The 13,193-nt window shown below is 47.1% G+C and overlaps 1 protein-coding gene across 4 annotated transcripts in view; it reads left to right on the forward strand.

The window, feature by feature from the left end:
* Nucleotides 1–8,490: 8,490 nt before the first annotated feature.
* GOLM1 (golgi membrane protein 1) overlaps nt 8,491–13,193 on the forward strand; it is a 35,212-nt gene continuing 30,509 nt past the window's right edge. For 2 of the 4 annotated variants that reach the window (XR_004237441.1, XM_032095828.1), the window contains exon 1: nt 8,494–8,609. The gene's annotated coding sequence lies outside the window, so the exon portion shown is untranslated. Of the gene's footprint in view, nt 8,610–13,193 lie in introns of all 4 variants that reach the window. The other 2 variants (XM_032095829.1, XM_032095827.1) reach the window with 2 other exon arrangements.

Below are 13,193 nucleotides of genomic sequence, written 5' to 3' on the forward strand. Positions count from 1 at the left end.
TTTTATTTGCTATTTCTGTCTCTTCAGGTAACAGTGATGCAAAATTTATTTTTAATGTGCCCATTGTACAGTAATAATACTTGCGGGTTTGCATCAGCAGAAGACTGTCACAGAGGCTGTGTCTAATCTGAAACTTCAGGATTTGCTGTAGTACCCATATTTTTGTGGTGCAAAAGGTGCAAATGCTGTTGATGTGATGTATTTCTAAGGTGGCTTCTTATTCCTGCTGCTATGTTGGAAGTGTAGAAACACCATTTGTTCAATTTCAGTGGTATCCTGTACATACCATCTTTGAACTGCTGACAAAAGGAGATTTGACATATGTATCTGTAGATACAAATATGTGGCTAGCAAGAATTTCTCTTGCTTCTTTCCACTCCCATGAGATACTTTTCTCTCTCACGGAAGATATTAGCAGAGTTCTATAAGCTATGAACACCTGTGACCTTGCAAAGCCTTGTTTATGGTACAGTAGAAAAATACTTTGACAATGGATGTTTTAGGATTTTAGCCAACCACTCCAAGGGGTGGCTGATCCTTTGACCAATTAGACTATGAAGAAAAAAGTCTATAAAAGAGTTGTAAAATAATTCAATAAATGAATCTTGCTGCACAATTCCTGCCTGCTGGATCTCTCTTCTCCTCCCTACCACTGCGGGATACCATGATATATATCCAGTCAGTTAATGCTGGCAGCAGTCTCAGCCCAAGAGGGGACAATTAGCTATCAACCCTACTGGAAATGCTTTGTCTGGGTGCTAAATCACTGGTAAGGCTGTCACTCGCTACTAGCTCCCTGTTGTGACCATAAGGTGACAAATCTGGTTCACAAACAGACACTTGTGCCTCTCAGGCACCAGTCCCAGGAAACACAGCATTACCTTCACATAAACAAACACCACTGTATGAAACTTATGCTTCTGAATGCTACTGAATTTATAGGTAGACTGCCTTGCTGGACACTTTTCAGTTTCCCACCTGCATTTCCAAAGTACTTCTAGCAATTCCCACATAACCTTTATAATAGGTTTCCTTTTTGCCCTGTACCTGCATATGTAGCACATGTATTGTGTACAAGGTAATGCAAAATTCATGTAAAGAGGTGTAAATCAGCTTGTGCTTTATAGACTCCTGTCGTGATGCATTCCCCCTCTCCCCCATTCCAGGCTGCACTGTGATCTAAGAAATGCTCATTAGGCCTCAGCCTTGGAAACAACACCTGGGCTCAGCTCTTCCTAAGCTTATCAGAAACATGGTCTGCTCCCAGGAACTGTTGTCTAATGAGGTCCTGTTTTACCTATGAACAGCCTTGGAAAGTATCTTTCCTGACTCAATGGCACAACATTCCTGTTCTCGTACATTCAAAGAGAGTGCCGACCCAAACTGCAGCCAGTATGAAACACTATGACTAAAACCCACTCTCTTGCGACCTTACAAACAGCGGTCCAAATGAGACCCTTTGAGCTCTCCTGGACCGCAGTGGGCTGTGACCAGCATCTCCCTCTGAGGGGGACGCCTCTCAGAGCCAGTGAACTCTCAGGTGTGCTATCCTTGGAGAATCACTGAACAGTGACGAGTCACTCCTCAAGGCCTGACACTTCACCCGTCGGGGAATGCAAAAGCATCCAACGTGCGTATTTCACTGACCTCTGAGGGGAATTTTTCACAGGTACCTTGCTTGCGCTGACTCTTTATGTCTGTGTGCATGCACATGCGCATATGCTATAGCAAATCTGAGAAAAATGCTGCCTTCTTAGATGTTTAAATACCTTGGATATCAACTAAGTTAGGCCTGTAAGTAAGCTTGTGACTTACAAGTTAACCCTACTTAAATGCTGCTAAGTGTTGTTCTTTCGCTAAGTTACTAAGTATAACTCTGAAGTTATAAATTAGGTTAAATGCTGCTAAGTGTTATTCTTCTGTTAAATTGTTACAGTTACATTATAAATTACGGTAGAAGTTAAGTGCTGTTCCTTTGATCGTAACAACAGCAGAGCCCTGTACCAAGGCGCACCACTGGAGCTAGAATCCTGTGGCTCTCAGGTAATTTCACATACAGTCTACCAGACATTACCATATCCTCTTATGTAATGTGAACTCTGGCACTAAGAAGTGAAAAAATGATCCTTATATGTTCTGTCTTCCTGTAAATGAAGTGAGGCAAGTTAGCCAAAACTGAACTCAGTTACCATGCCAGTTAACACTGCCCTTCCCTGCAGAACTGCAGTTTTGCACCACTGACAGTTTTTCTAGAAAATACCACTGTTTCCTAGGTAGACATTCAAGACTCAGAGAGAACTTTTTCAACCTTTTAAGCCCTGTTTTATGTATTGGACTGGCCATGTACTATCCCTAGCAAGTTAAGCTACTCAGTGCCCTCATTAGGTGAAAACAGCATTATTGTTCTGAGCTACTGAAGAACTGAGAAGACTCATTTGCTCTGTAATTGCACAGCAGAGGTCAGACTATATCCTTCACTTTATGAATTTCAGTCCAATAGTCCTAAGTTTTGCAAGTATCAGCCCATGCTCTAGGAGAACCAGGTTCAGCCTGAAACCTGTGCATGGGACTGTACACATATGCACAAGGTTGTAGCAAATGCTTGCAAATCTGGCACCCTTCATTGCACATGCAACTGGTATCACAGAAAGCTGTCCATCGATCTAACAACTACAGAAAACAATGTGTTCCATTCTTTTTACTGGCTTACATATATGGAAGACAAAAAAGGTTGGAGATAAGGGTTTCTGTCTTTTATTTATCATTTTTGAAGAGAAAAGAATGACTTAATTCTGACTCCTAGGTGAACCATCAAGAGTGACTACAGCCACTGCCTGCAGGTAATACTTTTCCCAAGAAAATGGCATCAACCAATGCGGAAGAATTAACATCAATCAATAAACCTCCTAACGCAACATTTAGAGGTGTCTCATGAATGAAAAACCTATTTCCCAGAATAGGACAAGTTAGCTGCCAATATACCAAAGACACAGAGGTAACATGAAGAAAAAGAAGTCAAGCAGCGAAGCTGACAGTTAATCTGGTGAAGATCCAGCTCTCTAAGTCAACATGTCCTTTTCTAAGGTGGAGTTTTTTACTGCCTTTACAGTAGATGTTGATTTTGTCCTATCAAGACCAGCCTGCCTAACTGTAATTCCTACAGCTGGTCTGGATTTTCCATGAAGCTCTTTGTTCTCATATCAGAGCACACTGGGAATTTTCTCTGAATGAGACAGTGCAATTAAGCAAGAGAGCTGACACTTCGAGGCAACTTCTGCAGAGCTGAAGAAGCCAGAATGATGTTGCCATTTACAGAAGGTAAGCCCACAGACAACATTCAGAATTCCTCTGAGAGAGCACACAAAATCTGGGAAAGGATAAGAAAACCCCTTGTCTGTGCTTCAGTAACACAAGACTGCAGTCAGATTCGATTTGACAGTTCTTCTGAGTATCCTTGTAGATGCAAACAAATTGTTCTGTTTCCTACTTATTTCTTGTTTTGTTTGCAAATGGCTTGTTGTGATGTAATATGAAGTGATTACCTAAATAAGAATTTTCTATGTCTGCAAATGCACGGATGAGTTGGAATCCAGATAAAACGCTCAGAAGGTTTTTCTTTTAAAATGGAAGTAGAAAATACCACCTAGTATTATTTCATAGCTAAGCAAATACTTACTCCAATTTCCAACTAGCAGTGAAATTACATCTCAAAGCGCAGTATGTAAATCCAGTTCTAAAGAGTAAGAGCATTAAAACTTGCACAATACTAGGCATACTGCTTGACCTAGTGAATAGTGATGTCCATTTTTACAATATATATACTAGAGTTTTCTTACTTCAAAAGTGAATTTCAAAGCTTATATAGATTCAGCAGCAGCAGCAAAAGGAAGATTAGGAAAAATGTGGGGCCAGTGCTGAATCAGATGGATGTCCTGGTGATGGAAGACACAGAGAAGGCAGAATTACTGAATGCTTTCTTTTGTCTCAGTCTTTACTGGTGAGGCCAGCCCTGAGAAGTCCCAGACCTTGGAGGCAAGAGAGGAAGGCTGGGGAAATGCAGACTTCCCCTGGTCATAGAGGGTTGGGTTAGAGATCAGCTAGACAGACTTAACACCCATAAATCCGTGGGCTCTGATGGGATGCACCCATGGGTGCCAGGGGAGATGTTGCTGGCAGATGTTGCTAAGCCAACCTCCATTATCTGTGCAAAATCATGGAGAACAGGAGAGGTGCCCAATGGCTGAGGGAAAGCTGGTGTTACTGCCATCTTCAAGAAGGACAAGGAGGAGCTAGGAAAATATGTGCAGTCAGCCTCACCTCCACACCTGAAAAGGAACAGCCCATTCTGCCTGGGCATGTAGAAGACAATAGGGTCACTGGGAGTAGTCAGCATGGATTCACCAGGGGGAACTCATGCTTGACCAATCCGATACACTTCTGTGGTGGCATGGCAGGATGGATCAGTGAGGGGAGAGCAGTGGATGTTGTCTGCCTTGACTTCAGCAAGGCTTTTGACACTGTCTGCCATAACAACATTAACTTGCAGGTAAGCTCAGGCAATGGGGGTTAGAGGAATGGACAGCGAGGTGGATCAGGAACTGGCTGAATGGCAGAGCTCAGAGGGTCGTGATCAGCAGAGCAGAATCCGGCTGGAGGCGTGCAGCCAGTTCTCCAGGGATCAGTACTGGGACCAGTGTTGTTCAGCTTGTTTATCAATGACCTGGAGGAAGGGATAGGATGCACCCTCAGCAAGTGTGCTGGTGGCACTAAACTGGGGGAGTGGCTGATCCACCTGAAGGTTCTGCTGCCATTCCATGGAACCCTGATAGGCTGGAGAGTTGGGCAGAGAGAAACTTAATGAGTTCAACGCGGGCAGGTGTCGGGTCCTGCACCTGGGGAGGAACAGCCCCAAGTGCCAGCACAGGCCAGGTGTTGCTCCTACAGAGCAGCTCTGTGGAGAAGGACCTGGGACTCTTGGTGGATCACAAGCTGTCCATGAGCTGGCAGTGCCCTTGTGGCCAGGAGGGCCAATGTCATCCTGGGGTGCATTGGGAAGAGTGTGGCCAGCAGGTCAAGATGGGTGATCCTGCCCCTCTACTCAGCCCTGCTGAGGCCACATCTGGAGTGCTGTGTCCAGTTCTGGGCTCCTCAGTAAAAGTAGCTACTGAAGATGATCCAGTGAAAGGCCACTAGAATGATCAGGAGTCTGGAGCATTTCTCTTATGAGGAAACGCTACAGGAACTGGGCCCGTTTCGTCTAGAGAAGACTGAGAGGAGATCTCATTAATGCATACCGATATCTCAAAGGCAGGTGCCAAGAGGATGGTGCCCAGCAACAGGATGAGGAGCAATGGCCATAAATTAAAACATAGGAAGTCCCACCTCAACATGAGGAACAACTTCTTTCACATTGAGTGTGCCAGAGCAGTAGAACAGGCTGCCCAGGTATGTCATGGATTCTCCCTCTCTGGAGACATTCAAAACTCACCTGGATGAGTTTCTTTGTAACCTGCTCTAGGTGACCGTGCCTGGGCAGGTGGGTTGAACTGGATGATCTCCAAAGGTCCCACTATTCTGTGGTTCTGTGAACTGTTTTGACAATTATATTCTACCGGAAAGATAATTTTATTTTTGGAAGGAAAAAAAGGTATACTGGATTTTCTAGTTAGATATGCTTTGCAGTGAAAGAGTAATGAGAATTGGATTTGTTTAGCTAACTATTTAGCAAAAAAATCAGCATTTTATTAAATAAAAAATAGTTATAGTTCAAGGTAATCTATTTTTCCCACAAAATTTTGAGGATTGCCCCTTCTCTTTTGGATACAAATTATTCAGGAGATGCACCTCCAGCAGACTTCTGCGAATTGATTTTCTTCTAGGCTTTTCAGGCACAGTACTACATTGCTTCTAGTAGTGATCCCAAGAGATCGTGCTAAGATCCTTAACTTTTCTGCAGTGTAACATAAGAAGACGTACCCTTGTGTTTTTGTTAGTTCTTTGTTAAAATACATGGCTATTTACTTTTTAAAATAATGATATCCTTTTTATTAATGTTGCAGATTCCACTAGGAAATCAATTAATTCCTTAACTAGTGGGATGTGATTCGATGTGAACTTGTAGGAAAATTTTCTGTTTCTGGTCTAGACGAAGCTATTGTATGAATTATTTTAGAAAAATAAATATATAGTAATACATAGTTGTTCACTCCCGTGAAAAGGCTAAAATGCAGTGTTACACTGATCAACTTTTAAATAGTCTTCAAAGCCTGGAAGAAAGCCTCATATTTGGCATTATCTTCCGACATGTAGAAGATCACTTGTTAAGTTTGTGCTCTTTGTTCAGTTAGAAATTTACATATATATATATATATATATATATGTATGTAAAGAAATTATTTTGCTTTTTTCAGAGCCTACAATTGCTGTTTCACTAGTTCTTCTATTCCGCTTTCGTTCTGTTTTTTAAACTTCTACTTGCAAAAGGCAAAATGTGGAAACAACATGCAGATTGGTCTGAGGAAGTTGGGGCTGTTCAGCCTGGAAAAGAGAAGATTGTGTGTTGGTCATAGCAGCCTTCCTCCACCAAAGGATGCCTATAGGGAAGCTGGAGAGGGACTCTTCATTAGAAACTGTATTGATGTGACAAAGAGGAGTGGCTTCAAACTGAAAGGGGAAATTTAGAAAGGAAATCCTTACAAGTTATGAAATTATGAAAGAAATTATTTACTGTAAGAGTGGTGAGGCACTGGAACAGGTTAGGTTGCCCAAAGAAGTTGTGGATGCCCCGCCCCCATCACTGTTCAAGGCTGGTTTGGAACATGGCTTTGCACATCCTGGCCTAGTGGAAGATGCCTGTGGCAGATGGGTTAGAACTAGATCATCTTTAAGGCTCCTTCCAAACAAAACAATTCTATGACTCCATCTAGACGGTGGAAAGTGTCCAGCTGAGTTAATGACAACCATGGAATAAATAGGTTGACTAACTTTCCTTTTTTTAAAACAAAGAAAATACCAGTGTCATCTGCTCGGCAGTCAAAAATAAGTATTAAAACAGCCTTTCTGAGATTTCTGTCGCTCTGTCTCTGATTTGGACACTCAGCTTCGCCGACATCACCTCCTTCCAGAAGCTGAAGGGCCTGTGGTCAAGAATGGAAATCTGGAACTCAGCAGAAGCGCTGGTGAAGGAAAGACTCTGCCCGAGAGGCTTGGGGACAGGGCGGGGCAGGGCAGTGCGGGGCGGTGCGGGGCAAGGTGGGGTGGTTTGGGGCGGGGCGGGGCAGGGCGGGGCGGTGCAGGGCAGGGCGGGGCGGTGCAGGGCGGTGCGGGGCGGTGCAGGGCGGTGCAGGGCAGGGCGGGGCGGTGCCGAGCAGGGCGGGGCGGGGCGGTGCAGGGCGGGGCGGGGCGGGGCGGTGCAGGGCGGTGCGGGGCAAGGTGGGGTGGTTTGGGGCGGGGCGGGGCGGGGCGGTGCAGGGCGGGGCGGTGCAGGGCAGGGCGGGGCGGTGCAGGGCGGTGCGGGGCGGTGCAGGGCGGTGCAGGGCAGGGCGGGGCGGTGCCGAGCAGGGCGGGGCGGTGCAGGGCGGGGCGGTGCGGGGCGGGGCGGTGCAGGGCGGGGCGGTGCAGGGCGGTGCGGGGCGGTGCAGGGCAGGGCGGGGCGGTGCAGGGCGGGGCGGGGCGGTGCAGGGCGGTGCAGGGCGGGGCGGTGCAGGGCGGTGCAGGGCGGGGCGGTGCGGGGCGGTGCAGGGCGGGGCGGTGCGGGGCGGTGCAGGGCGGGGCGGGGCGGTGCAGGGCGGGGCGGGGCGGTGCAGAGCGGGGCGGGGCGGTGCAGGGCGGGGCGGGGCGGGGCGGTGCAGGGCGGGGCGGTGCAGGGCGGGGCGGGGCGGTGCAGGGCGGGGCGGTGCAGGGCGGGGCGGGGCGGTGCAGGGCGGGGCGGTGCAGGGCGGGGCGGGGCGGTGCAGGGCGGGGCGGTGCAGGGCGGGGCGGGGCGGTGCAGGGCGGGGCGGTGCAGGGCGGGGCGGGGCGGTGCAGGGCGGGGCGGGGCGAGGCGGTGCGGGGCGGGGCGAGGCGGTGCAGGGCGGGGCGGGGCGGTGCAGGGCGGGGCGGAGCGGGGCGAGGCGGGGCGGGGCGGGGCGGTGCAGGGCAGGGCGAGGCGGGGCGGGGCGAGGCGGGGCGGTGCAGGGCGGGGCGGGGCGGTGCAGGGCGGGGCGGGGCGGTGCAGGGCGGGGCGGGGCGGGGCGGTGCAGGGCGGGGCGGGGCGGTGCAGGGCGGTGCAGGGCGGGGCGGGGCGGTGCAGGGCGGGGCGGTGCAGGGCAGGGCGGGGCGGGGCGGTGCAGGGCGGGAGGTGCCGCCGCAGCGGCTGTCCCGCGGTTTCCCCGCGGACGGGCGCTAAGGCCCGCTCCTGCTCATCCAGGGCGCCCCTCGGGCTAAGGCGCCGCCGGGACGGGGAGGGGCCGGGCCGGGCCGGGCGGGGCGAGGCGAGGCGGGGCGGGGCGGGAGCTTCCCCGCGTCCCTCTCTGCCCGCCCTCCTTCGCCTCGGGCGACGAGGGCAGCGGGAGGCGCGGTACCGCGCTCGCTCTTCTGCTCGGTGGGGGCGCAGCGGGCGGCACGGCGAGGTGAGGCCGCCGGGGGGGCCGGGTGGGTGGCAGGGTGGGAGGGTCGCCGGGCCGCGGCTCTGCCGGCTCTGTCCCGCCGGGGTCGGCTTGGCTGGCGGCGGTAGGGAACGAGCGGCGGCCCCGGCACGGGGCGTGCGCGGCGGGCGGCAGCCGGCCGTGAGGGCGGTGAGGCCGGCGAGGGGCGGCCCCGGGCGGGCTCCGTCCCGCGGGAACTTCCCGCTCGCTGCCGGCAGTGCTTGCAGAGGTACCGGGCTGGCTTGCCGGGGCTTAGCTGGCGTGTTTGCCGGACACTGATAGTACTTAATTAACCTCGCATTTCCTTGTTTCTTCAGCCAGCCTTCCCTCTTAAAAGTCTTGAGCCGGAAACATCTTTGAATATTCCTAGCGGAGGTAGAAATAATACTGTTGGAAATCAATGCAGGTGTGAGATACGTCCTCCTGCCTACCCTTCTCGGGAAGGGTCGGACGAGGTGGCCTTCCGAGGTCTCTTCCAGTCCGGGCGGTGACCTGGGACTGACTGTTCACCATCGTCGTCCTCCTCCTTCCGAGCTAGCCCCGCGTCAGTCTGCTCCTTGCTTTCCCTCTCCGTGAGCAGGGCTGCGGAGGCCTTACCCCTGCTCAGGGCACTGATGACTTTTCAAAAGTTCATGCCTCCAGAGGCCTTCCTTCTGCTTGCAAAAGTGCTACCCCCACTTCTTCAGAAATTTTTATTCGGCTGTTGGGTACAGAAAGAACACTGTTTATCGCCTGGGCCCAGGATGTTTGCCTTGCTTTACTTCATTGGTTCCCCTTGTCAGCTTGAAGATAGGAGTTGATCAGATTTTTAGAAAATCTTGCTCCTGAATTGAACTTTTTTGAATGGCCTTTCATCTTACATTTTAACAGCATTTTGCTCTTAAAGAACTACTTGTAATGTTGAATTTTTTTTCTCTCCTGGTGGGAGGTCTGCATGTTTTACAGTCAAACCATGTGTGTAGCTTTGCAGTGGTGGGGAAATGGTAGCACTGTAGTAGGTTTCTCATCACATATCTAAATTCAGTGTACTCTGTTTCCTAATCTTCGTTTAATATAAGTGGATGTCCTATTAATTGTGATCTTAACAAGCTAGTTCATGCTGTTTGGAAAAAATACTGGCAACAAAATATATTCATAAAAACAAATGAACAGTATGGCTAACTCTTGAGATAGTTCAAGTGTATAAGTTTGCATGTTTAATTTTATTTTCATACACAGTACTACAGGTGGTAGTAGTATTTTCTAGAAGTACACCTAGGCAGCACATCCAGAAACATGTATTTTTCCAGGTATTCTAGGACATTTTATCAAGTTATTTTTGGTTAGCTGACTTCTCTCATTGGAATAGATACCTACCTTAAACCTCTAGCATCTGTTTTGCCACATACCTGTTTGGGAATTCTCTTTAATCAGATAAAGGGCATTGAGGGTGATTGGTTATTAGCGTCTTGTAAAGTAGTCGTCTGAAAGAAGAGAGAGTTCTTGAGCTGAAACATAATTAGTGGTAACAGTCACCCTGTGCTTGGACAAATAGTGCATTTTTAGGGTTTTCATAGTCTTCTGATCTGTTACTTCTAGTTTAAAATGCATTAGAAAAGGAGGACCTGAGACCTGAATTGACTATCAAATGGTTATTTCTGAGCAGGATGAGCGTGAAGTTGTTGAATGTGTTGTGGTGAAAATGCCCTTCCCTTCCTGTGAAATTGTAACTTGATAATTTGGGTAAATAGTGACTCAGTGACATTAATTCAAAGTATAGAAGTTTGAGTAGTGGCTGTTGCTGAATGTTTCAGGGTGGTTTTTTTTTTTTCCTTTTTTTCCTGCATTTTGTAGGTCCCTGTGTAAGGCATATAGGAAGTTTGTGGTCAGCGGGCTTGAGTTCAGTGCACAAACTTTAAATCTCTAGTGGAAAAATGTTTGTTTGACCTCTTGACTTGCAAGTTTGAAAAGAAAAACCACCCCCGGACAGTGTTGCTGCAGAGGATGATAAGAAATCTGTGCTGTGTTTTTTGACAGTGTACAGTTCCTGACCCCTATGTACGGTTTGTACAGCCTTGAAAGCATAAAGGTTGCTGCTGGCTGTAGCTGGTTCTCACCATGGGGCTGTGAATAGTGGTGCTTGTAAGTAAGATCCTGCTGTAAGAACCAACTGGATTTATCTTTCAAGGATAATCACTACTGTGTATTAACCATGAACAAAATGAAAATTGAAAGGTTTTGACTCATTTTTTTCTGCACTCCATTTCCACCCACCCACAAATGGTCACTTTTTTTTTGGAAGACTGGGCACACAAATGTTTGACCTCTAATTCACTTTTTAAAGAATTACTTGTTTTTCCAATTTTTTTTTTTTTTAATAAAACCAAAGTTCTAGTACCTTTTATTCTGATTTACTTGTGTCTGGGTATAACTAACTAACTTGTCAGTGGAAGAAATTTTGAGTTAACTTGCTTGGTTAATCCAGCAGGCTTTAATTCAAGCAGTTGGACATAGGAATTTTGTGACAATATCTGAAAAAACGAGCAATTTCTCCCAGAAGCTCACTGGGAATTTGGAAAAGAATCTGCAACAGGTGGGGATAGTACCACTGTCTGTCTGAGGGAGATGGGAGGAGGTTCCCCATTCTGGTCCAGTCTGGTTCGGATGGGATCTTGTGACCTCTCTGCTGTATGTTAGTTGGTCCTTGTTGGGGTGGGTTTCTTTTTTTTGGTTGTTTGCTTTCTGTTTGGTTTGTTTTTTATGTGTGGGGGGATTTTTTGTTTTTTGTTTTTTGTTTTTTTTTTGGTCTTGTCTCTGGTTGTGGCTCTACATTTCCATAGGGGTTTTAGTAAGACTTTGTCCTTACTCAGGTGTCCAAGGAGCTGTGCCTTCACTTTTCAGTGGCTGCTTCAGCTGTGCTTGGTCTTTAGATGCTGCTCTGCCTTATTCTGGCTTTGTACCAGTGCATTGGCTGGGTGGCAGAGGAGGTGGTTGGTAGGCAGGTGTGCTGGTGGGAGATAAGGGAGCCTTTTTGCTACTCTGTCTGCTGTGTGTCTATTGACTTTTTCATCTTTTTTGATTGTTCCTGCTCAGCAGGTCTTATAGAAGTATACAGATCTGGACCCTGTGAGCAGAGAGACTTGGCCTTGCTTCTGGGAGTCTGAAATGAACCATTTTGTTTTGTGTTTACCCCTAGTGTGTTGGTCTTGAGGGTTGGTTGGCAAGGTTGTTATTTATCTGTAGTGGAAGATTGCTATCCTATATACCAGCTATCCTACTTCAGCTGAGTACAGTAAAAGAAAGACTTGCTCACTGTGGGAAGTAAAAGTATGCTGTATGTTAATTTGCTTGAGCATCTCTGAGTCTAAAACATCTCATTTTCAGTGTGGTACCACTAGTTTGGCAAAGCAGAAGGATGAAATCTGCTGTTCAGAAGTCAGGAATTTTACGCATATGCTTATTTTTACATCTGTCATGGACATTGGTGAAAGATGGAGTCTTTTGTGTTCAGTAAAACTATTTTCTTACCCATAAAATCAGAAACTTATTTTATATTCAGCTCAGATAACTGTGCCAGAGCAGATGTTTCCTGAAAAACAGCATGTGCAAATGCATTTTCATGTAAATGTGCTTATTGAGCTGATTTGCTTATCTCTCCTCTGAAATATGAGTGTGTATATCCATGGCAGAATGTTAAACAGTTTTTATTTTTAAACTATTGCGAGAGAGAATATCAGTATTGCAACTGAGGTAAAATTTTGGGTCTTCAGTATGCGAGTGGAAGATCCTTCTGTGTCTTTCATATTTTTCCTCTTTCTTTTGCTTTTCCTCTGTTCAGTATAAATTCCTAATTAATATAAATTATTTAAGGGCAAACAACACTGCCTTTTCTAGAAAGAGCAATGTATTGAAGTCAAACATGCTTTAGGGAAATCAGCACTTTCTTGCCTGTTTGTTTTTAACAGCTGAAAACAGCAGAAAAGGTGCTGATGCTACCAGATTTGTGTACTATCTAGGTGTATTGGCATTTTTTAAACATGGTTTTATGCCCGTGCTTTAAGCTGCATGGTGAACTAATTATTCTTTCTTTGAACAAGATAGTTGCTTTACCTCCTTAAATTTTTGACCTGAACAACTAGTCCCATATATTTATCCAGTAGATAAATGCCAGTGCAAGCTGTTACTGCTGATAATGTGAACCATTTTCTGTAATTCTGACAGCTATGAGGAAAATATCAGTTATTTTATTCAAGTCACACTTGGAATGAATCATTGCATCTTGCAGTGCTATGTTTGTAGTTTTTTCAAGTGTCAAGTGCACCTACTAATAATGCTCTTGTAGCAAAGAGCAGGATAGGGATGACTTCATGACAGGTTCTGACAGATGTTTTTTAAAATACAATATTTCATTCTGGTATGCAAAATTACCTCAATTCTCTTGTTCTTACCTTAGGTGGCAGTGCTAATCATGCCCTTTGTGCTCTCATTTTTGCTGCTCTGGAGGTCTGTGGTTCTTTTCAGGGACCACATGTAAGACATGGTGGCTCTGTACTTCTCACTTTCCTGATGACACAACAGGAAAATAGTCTG

This window comes from Corvus moneduloides, chromosome Z (assembly GCF_009650955.1).
Source record: "Corvus moneduloides isolate bCorMon1 chromosome Z, bCorMon1.pri, whole genome shotgun sequence".
Taxonomy (NCBI): domain Eukaryota; kingdom Metazoa; phylum Chordata; class Aves; order Passeriformes; family Corvidae; genus Corvus; species Corvus moneduloides.